Raw genomic sequence first — 9,200 nt, 5'->3', positions numbered from 1 at the left:
AATACCTAGAACTAAGCCATATGCTATATACGCACACTATAGCTCGCGTTATAGTAAGGACTGGCTATAAAACTACTAAGACCCAGATAATAGAAACCGCGCCACCGTAACGCCTAACCTTATACCTATCCCCCGCGCGTACCGTATAGGGCCGCCGCCTTATTTCCACCCCCCTAGGCTAACTAAGCTATACTAGCCTAGTTATAGCACCGGAGAACTAGATATACCCTAACCTAGACAATATTAAATATACTTATGCTATTAATTTCACCCAGTTCTATAAATAAAAAGACGTAAAGATAATAAGGATCTATATAGCAGAGCTAGTAGAACTAGTTAAATAAGATAAGCACTAACAGCTGCTTAAAGAGCTGCCTATAGGCCTAATAGAAGTACTAAACCTATTAGAAAGGTCTTTCTGCCGGCTAGTAGAAGGCGACTATATAATAAAGGAAGCCCGTAAAGTGCTTCCCCCCTATTTCTATAACTTCCTTAAAACAAATCTAAAAACTAAACCCAAGCTTTTATGTTGGAAGATAGTTAACACTAATATTAAAAAATTCCTAAAAGGTAAACCAGGATTAACCCGCGAAGATACTCTACAACGCCTACTAAAGGAGTTTAGTTAATATATTAAGTACTTCCTCCTTAAGAACGTAGATAAGCTGCCCCCTTACTAACTATAGGACTATAAAATTAAAATCACCCCCAGAAACTAGGCCCCGTACTATAAAAATAGACTACTTTTACCTACTAAACTTAGGTATATAAAGAAGTGGATTAATAAGATACTAGATAAGGGTTTTATCCGCGAATTAACCTTACTAGCTACCGCACCACTCCTCCTCGCTGCTAAGCCTAGTAGTGGTATATAAATCTACTATAACTACCAAGGCCTAAACACAGTCACTATTAAGAATTAATACCTACTGCTACTAATCCGTAAGACACTTAACGCACTTTATAGTGCTAAGTACTTTACTAAACTTAATATAATTACTACGTTTAACCAGATCCGGATTGTGGAGGGCTATAAGTAGCTTATAGCATTTATTACCCGGTTCGGACTCTATAAAATACTAGTTATATTATTCGGCCTCTATAACGCACCTACTATATTTTAAAACTATATTAACCATATTCTATATAACGCCCTTAATAACTACTATACTGCCTACCTTAATAATATCCTTATCTTCTCTAAAACACACGCTAAGTATATTAAGTACGTAAATAAAGTCATCTAAAAACTCGGCAATGCTGGACTTTAGATTAATATTAATAAGTCTAAGTTCTACTCTACTAAAATAAAATACCTTGGCTTAATTATCTTAACTAATAGCATAACTATAGACCCTAAGAAGGTATAGGCCTTATAGAAATAGAAGGACCCGATATTAATTAAAAAACTATAATAATTTCTTAGCTTCGCGAACTTCTACCAATAATTTATCTAAGGCTACTCTACTATCGCTATACCTATGATAAAACTCCTAAAGAAGGATATTAGATGGCTATAGGGACTAGAACAAGCTAAATCGTTTAAGGCCCTTAAGGGAGCCTTTACTTCAGCACTAGTACTAGCATACTATAACTATATAAAGAAAACAGTAGTAGAGACGGACGTATTAAATTGGGCTTTTAGCGGAGTCCTTTCCTAGTATAATAATAATAGAAAATTAAGACTAGTTACATTCTTCTCCGTAAAGCACTTTATACTAGAGTATAACTATAAGATCTATAATAAAGAACTCTTAGCTATTATTAAGGCTTTAGAGGAATAGCGTCCTAAACTATAAGGGACTAAAGAGCTATTTAAAATTATTACCGACTATAAAAACCTACAGACGTTTATAACTACTAAGCAGCTAAACTAGCGCTAAGTTTAGTAGGTAGAGTTCCTTTTATAGTTTAACTTTATAATTATATATAGACTTAGTAGCAAAGCCACGCTCCCTAATACCCTAAGCTGGCTACCAGAAATAAGGCTTAAGGATACTAATAATAAACGCCTCCGCCACTAAGCCTAAGTCGTTATATCGCCCTAGAAAGTTAACCCTATAATCTTAGAAAAATTACTATATAAGTCCTATAACTCTAATAACGCGGAGTTTATAGCCGCTCTAGACCCTAAAATAGCTAAAAAGTTACTAAATAAGTTAATTTAGCTAGGATACTAGGAGAATAAACTCGTAAGAGATATAGTAGCAGCCTTATGTAATTAGAAAGCTCGCCGTTAGCCAAAGAAGATTAGGAAATTACTCCTGTCGGGAATGGGGCAAGCGGTCGTCACGTGTTATCACGTGTCGCCGCGACACTACCGTAGCGAGGAACTTAAAGTTCCTCGCCCTTCCCCTTTTATAATTAAATAATAATAATTATTATACTATCTACGAACCGTAGTTACGTGATATCCCCTTATGAGTCTAATACTGATTAGTGGTTAACTTTACTATTATACTACAGAACAGCTAGGTTTTTACCAAGAAGAGATAAGCCACTATACCAGTGCTACTTGTGCTAAGGGAAGCTGTCTTTTAAGGTCAGAACTGGTCCTAAACCTTAAATAAAACTCTTTTATAAATCTAAGGATCTAAAGGCCAGAACTAGTCCTAAGCCTTCCCTAGATTATAGATTCTTGCGTCTATTACGCAGAACAATACGCTTTACAAGTCTTCGCGATTTAAGGCTAGAACTGGTCCTAAGCCCTATAATTGTAAATATATGTCACGAATGCGTACTAAACGATAATCCCTATACCACTAATATTCCCTTTCTTTAAAGATATAACTATGGCTACTTTAAACGACTAGAGAGACTCCTTACTACTAGGGGTAGCTATATACGCGAAACTTATTAATAAAGATTGGGACGCATTTACCTTTAATATAATAACCTATACTATAAAATAAGTTAACGGCTTTCTTCTACACTATATTCTATTCTACTAAGATAGCTACTATACTAATTTATAGTTATGGGAATACTTTAGGGAGGATTTTATAGGATAAACCGCCGATACCTAGGCACTTAGCAATGTTAATATTATTTGGGATTTTTAAGACTCCCTCCGAAGAAATGGGGTGTATATTACTAAGGACGGTAACCTAATTACTAGTAATATTTACGCCGTTCTTATTAGTATAGAAGAACCAGTATAGACGGAAGCTAAGATTATACGTTAACTACGGAAACCCAAAACCAACCTATATTCTTTAGAAGGTAACTTTAATTTAGAATAAAACCCCTAGAACGCTACTCTCCTACCTAAAGGTACTCTACTACCTAGAGGTGCTTTTTCTTTACCTCTACTACCTTTAACTTCTCTATCCTAGCTAACCAATAAGCTTTTATTTTAAGAAGTTACGAATCTAATAAAGGTATATTTAGATAAAGAGAAGAAGTTTAGAGGAGAATTGTATAATATACTTGGAGTAAAACTATAGGTCTTTTATAACTGCTATAATAAGGTTAGAATTTAACGCCACTAGTTCTATTATGCTTTCTCTATTATATTAAAGGGACGGGCGGCGACATTCTATTACGACTATATCGTAGGTAAAAACTATAGCTTTAATGTAATGCTTTAGCTTATTAGAGCCTACTTTAAAACTAATAAGAACCGCTAACTCTATATATCTAAATGGTGGGAGACTATATTCTAAAGAGTTATTGCTTTTAACCCAATAACGACTTACCTAAAGTGCCTTTAACTACTTTTTAATAAACTTTAGAAAATCTAACGTAGTTTTACCGAAACTTACTAAAACAAGAATAGTTTAAGGGACTAGGTTATCTTAGTATGCTGTGGTGTTCCTAAGTATAACTTGGCGCTATATAAACCTATAGATATATTTAAAGGAGTATATGCCAAACTACGCTTTGTTATAGGCACTGTAATGCGAATATAAGAACCCTAATAATTCTATACCAAAAACCCTATTTAAACTAGGATTCTAGACTAATATAATTACAACTAGACTAATTAAATATATAGCGGCTGGAGTAGGGGATACGGCAGAGGGTATGATTAACGTTAACCATAAAGCAATTATAGAGGTCCTTATAGAGGTTTATTTCGGAATAACCGTTAAAAGAAGTGCTACGTTTATAAGAAGCTAAATTGCTAGTTAAATAGACACTCTCTTAACAAGCAAAAGGAGGCATATAATAAGTTCTAATAGAGTATAAAAAATATTAGAAATTATAAGGTTACTATAGCCTACTTCTAAAGCTTTCTAGTCTAATATAAAGGCATAGAAGACCTTAAGGATAAGGTTAATGAGGCCGAATAGCTCCTTATAGATATAGATATTAAGGACTACTCTTTTAACCAATACTTTACTAAGTATGGTAAGGTAAATGGTATATAAACCGTCGCTATCCTTAATAACTAATCTACGTTCTATTCTGTTATAAAGTTAAATATCTTTAACAAGCTAAAGGAAAGTTCTGTGTTCTCCTTTAATGACAGATACTCGGCGAACGTCTTCTATAGTATTATGCCAGATACTGGAGCCGCGGGAGTATTTATAGTAGGAGAATCTTAAGTTCGAGCTCTTTAGTAGCTTAATAGCTCTATTTAAATCAACTAATTAACGGCAGGCTAATATACAATTCGCTTCGGTAAGGGTACTGCGATCTTTTTTGGCACAATTAAGGTCTAAACCCCATTAGGATGTATTACTTTCCATATTATCCCCGCGAATACCCCATTTCTATTCTACATCTAAGATATAAATAGATTAGGCGTTAAGCTCGACAACCTTAAGAATATACTTATTTAGGGAGATAATCGGGTGCCCATTATACGCAAGTAGGGTTACCCTTAGTTGCTCCTTTAATAGCTAGAAAGGAGCGTTGCTTAGAATTACTTAACTGAGCCAGAGCTACGTTAACTACACCGTTGTTTTGGCCACCTATCCGTTTACTAACTGCTTAGGGTTCTTTAGCGAGTAGGTTATAAAGTTAAGGTTAAGACAATTAAGCATCTTATAAAGTACTGCTATTACTGCTAAATAAACTAGAAGTCCCCTGGCCGATTTAAGTTTACCCTTAAAGATAACTATGACTTTAACTTCTGTATCATTATTAATATTATATACCTTAGCGGTAAGCTAGTACTCCAAGTTATTAACTTTTTAATCTCCTTTTAAGCCGCACGCTTTCTAAAGGATATGTTAGCTAGGAACGCATAGGATACTCTTTAATTATATTAGATTAATGTCTACCTAGGACCCCTAGATTAAGTTATTTATAACATAAAAAGGAACTTCTTATCTATAGAGTTTCGGCAATAAGTAAAAGTAATAGTAATTAAGGTTAAGGAAGTCCCTATTAAGGCATATAATAGCGTTAGAAAAGTAGAATAATATTATACGCTACTACGCCGAGCGTATAAGATTATTTCTTTAGAACTAGAGGATGTTAGTAAAGAGCTTATCTTATAGATGGCTGTTAAGGCTGTTAACGACTCCGCTAGTCTAAATGGGCTCGTACCTATATTGCTAGTCTTTAGCGCCTACCCTTAAATAACTAATAATTCTCCACTATTTCCCTCTATTGTGTAACGAGCCGAGGCTATTTATAAAGCAACAAAAGAGGTACAATGTCTTTATGCTACGCGCTAGGTTAATAACGCACTAGGAATAAGAAATGGCCTAAATACCTTAACTACGCTTAATCTGCCACTCTAATCTAAAGTATAGGTATAGCGTAAAAAGGGAGGATAGTTAGGCCCATATAAACTTATTGCAATTAATAGTTAAACTTACACTCTTTAGATGCCCTATAGACCTACTTAATTCCATTTAACCGTTATTAGGCCCTACTATAAAGATAACAGTTCCGAGCCTTTATAGGATGCCTTAAAAGATACCCTAGAAGATGCCCTAAAGGAAAACCACAATTAACGTGCCCTAGAAGGCGACTATAATCCTAATATAATTATAGTAGACGTGCCGCAACTATAACGCGGTAGAGGTCGCCTAAAGGGATTATAAAATTACTAACATCTTATTGATTTCGAAGAGCAATTCGTTGCTGCTATAGAGAGTAGAGTTAAGTTATTAATAGCCTTTATAATAGCTAAAGAGAAGGCTAACTTTAAGCTCGTAAAATAGCTCTAAAAGGAAGGTTATATTATAACCCTAGGAGCTCCTTTCTAAGCATCCAACAAATAGGAGATTAACGGTCTTATTATAAGAGAAGTCTTTAAATTTAAGAAATATAACCCTACTAAGTTCGATAGAGTTCGCATCTTTAAGTTAAGAATGGTTAATGAGATTAAGGGCAAAGCTACTAACGCCCTATTTAAGAAATTAAGGCTTATTATCTAAGGTTATAACGATAATAGTAAAGAGATAATTCTTATATAATCTCCCACAATTTAACGAGCTAGTTAGCAAGTTATTATTATATTAGCTTCCTCCTTAATAAAGAATAGAATAGCAGTTTATTTATAAGATATTACTTAAGCCTACACCCAATTAGAGACGTATCTTTAGTGCTTAATATTAGCATACCTTCCAGAGCAAATTCGCAACCAGTATCCTAAAGACACAATTATGGTTATACTTAAGCTATTATATAGAATTATAGAGGCAGGAATTTATTAGTGGGCTACTTATAGTAAGCACTATAAAGAGAAGCTTTTAATAACTACTTCTATATTTAATCCCTGCTTCCTTATTATAACTATAGGAACTTTATTTAGAATTATCGGCATATAAACTAACAATATAATTATCTTAGGAGACGACCAATTCTTAGCTCTTAAAGAAGATAAGCTAGTAAAGGCAAATCTTATGGTAAAGCCAAAGGAAAGACTTAATTTAATAATACCATTGCTCTTTAATAAATGTATCCTTTCTATAAATAAGGATTCTATTGCTTTATGCTAAAAGGGTTAAGGTAAAAAGATTAATATTATTAATATTAATTCTCTAAAATAAGGATATATAGAATAACGCGCTTATAGGGCTTATATTACTTTTATCTATCAACCTAAGGCTTCCTTTAATCTCTCTGTTGCCGCCTAATACTAGGAACTAACTAAGGATAATATTCTTGCTCTAAATAAGCGCCTTTTCTAGTAGATAAATTATCTCAACCGAGGGCTACTCTATATACCTATTAATCTCCCTACCGCTAAGATCTTCGTATTTATTAATGGATTGTTTACTAATAATAAAGATTTTAGCTCCTAGTTAAAATATAAGATTATTATCGCAAACGAATCTACTAGAGAGAATAACTTTATAATCTACGGCAACCTTATCTATTAGAGCTTAATTAAGAGTAAATATATTACTTAAAGCGTTCTAGCATTAAAGATATATAGAATAGTTAGCGGAGTTAATATAGCAATTATAATTGGAACTACCCTTAAGATAATTACGGATTGACTTAAAATTCCTGCTATTTCTATAATTATATACACCAACTTATACTCCCTTTATAAGTATTTAGTTAAGCTTAGCATTATAAAGGAGAAGTGCCTTATAATTAATATTATGGCACTTTAGTAATCCTATAAGCATTAAGAACTCTTTAAGATTTAATGGATTAATAGCTAAGATAACCTAGTAGATATAATAATAAAGGTAAACCTAAATAAGGCACTAGAGATATTTATTAATATAAATACTCTACATATACGAGTTAAAGGTTAGGTTAAGAGGGAAATTTAAAGAAATTAAGATCTTATAGAACTTCAACCGCCGGTTAAAGTTGTCTAATTAGTTAGATTCTTGCTAAGAGCGCCGCGCCTAATTAATTCGGGTAGCGGTATAGAGTTCTGCCGACGCTATTCGTTAATCTAGCCAATTAGGATTTTCCATACCCGGCATAGAAAATCGCCATTAGCTCGCTTACCACTAGCGCCTTAGTGGCCCCTTTGTATTTGCGTTAACCCTAATATCCTCCCTCCCCTTTTTTCTTCTCCTTAGCTTTATATCCTTATATAGTGGCAATCTATAAGTATATATAGATGGCAACTATAAAAGAAGAGTTGCTAGTGTCGGGAATGGGGCAAGCGGTCGTCACGTGTTATCACGTGTCACCGCGACACTACTGTAGTGAGGAACTTAAAGTTCCTCGCCCTTCCCCTTTTACAATTAAATAATAACAATCATCATACTATCTACGAACCGTAGCTACGTGATATCCCCTTATGAGTCCAACAACTCCGTTATAATAAGTTAGAATGCAGTATTATTAACGGATAGATCTACTTCTACTAACGTCTCTTTATCCCTAACGCCTTAGACCTCTACCTAGAAGTTACCTATTACTCTTATAGCAGCGGCCCCACTAGTTACCCTAGCTAGGTTAAGACTCTTAACCTCTTAAACTAAATATACTAGTGGCTAGGAATCTCCTAGTTTATAGCTACCTTTATTAAAGACTATACCCTATACTTTTACACTAAGACCCCTTATTCTGCTCCACCTAGTTTCCTAAAGCTACTAAAATTACCTACCTACCCGTAAACCGATATCTTAATTAACTATATTATAACGCTGCTAGTATGCTAACGCTACGGCAAGGTATATAAATATATCCTTGTTATTATAGACTGCCTAACTAAAATATAATACCTTGTTTTAGTAACAGGACTCTTAATAGAGGAGCTAGTTAATAGCTTTGTTAATAACGTATATAAGCTCTATAGTGCACTAAGCACAATTATCTCCAATTATAGTATATAATTTGTTAGCAACTTCTAGCGATAACTAAGTAAACACCTTAAAACAATCTTGCGATTAAGCTTAGCCTAATACCTAGAAACGGATAGCTAAACTAAAATTATTAACGCTGCCGTAAATAAATACCTCTATGCTTTTGTTAGCTTTATATAGGATAACTAGGTTAACTATTTACTGCTTACTAAGTTTGCTATAAATAACTAAGTCAACGAGAGCATAGGCATCTCCCTATTTTTTGCAAACTATAGCTTTAACCCTCGCCTCGGAATTAAGCCTACTGGCCCCTATTTACTAACACTATCAGTATAAGCAAAGAAGGAGTTCTTCCGCGTAGACTTTATGGCCAACCACTTTAAGCGGATATTAATATAGCTTAAGGCCCTAGCTTAGATTTTACAGCAACGCTATAAAGACAATGCTAATACCTATAGGGATAAGAGCGCGTTATTCTATAAAGGCAATATAGTTATAGTTAGCTTAAAAAATATAAAG

Source organism: Cenococcum geophilum (genome assembly GCF_001692895.1).
Source record: "Cenococcum geophilum 1.58 unplaced genomic scaffold K441scaffold_53, whole genome shotgun sequence".
Taxonomy (NCBI): domain Eukaryota; kingdom Fungi; phylum Ascomycota; class Dothideomycetes; order Gloniales; family Gloniaceae; genus Cenococcum; species Cenococcum geophilum.
This window is presented reverse-complemented; position numbering follows the sequence as displayed.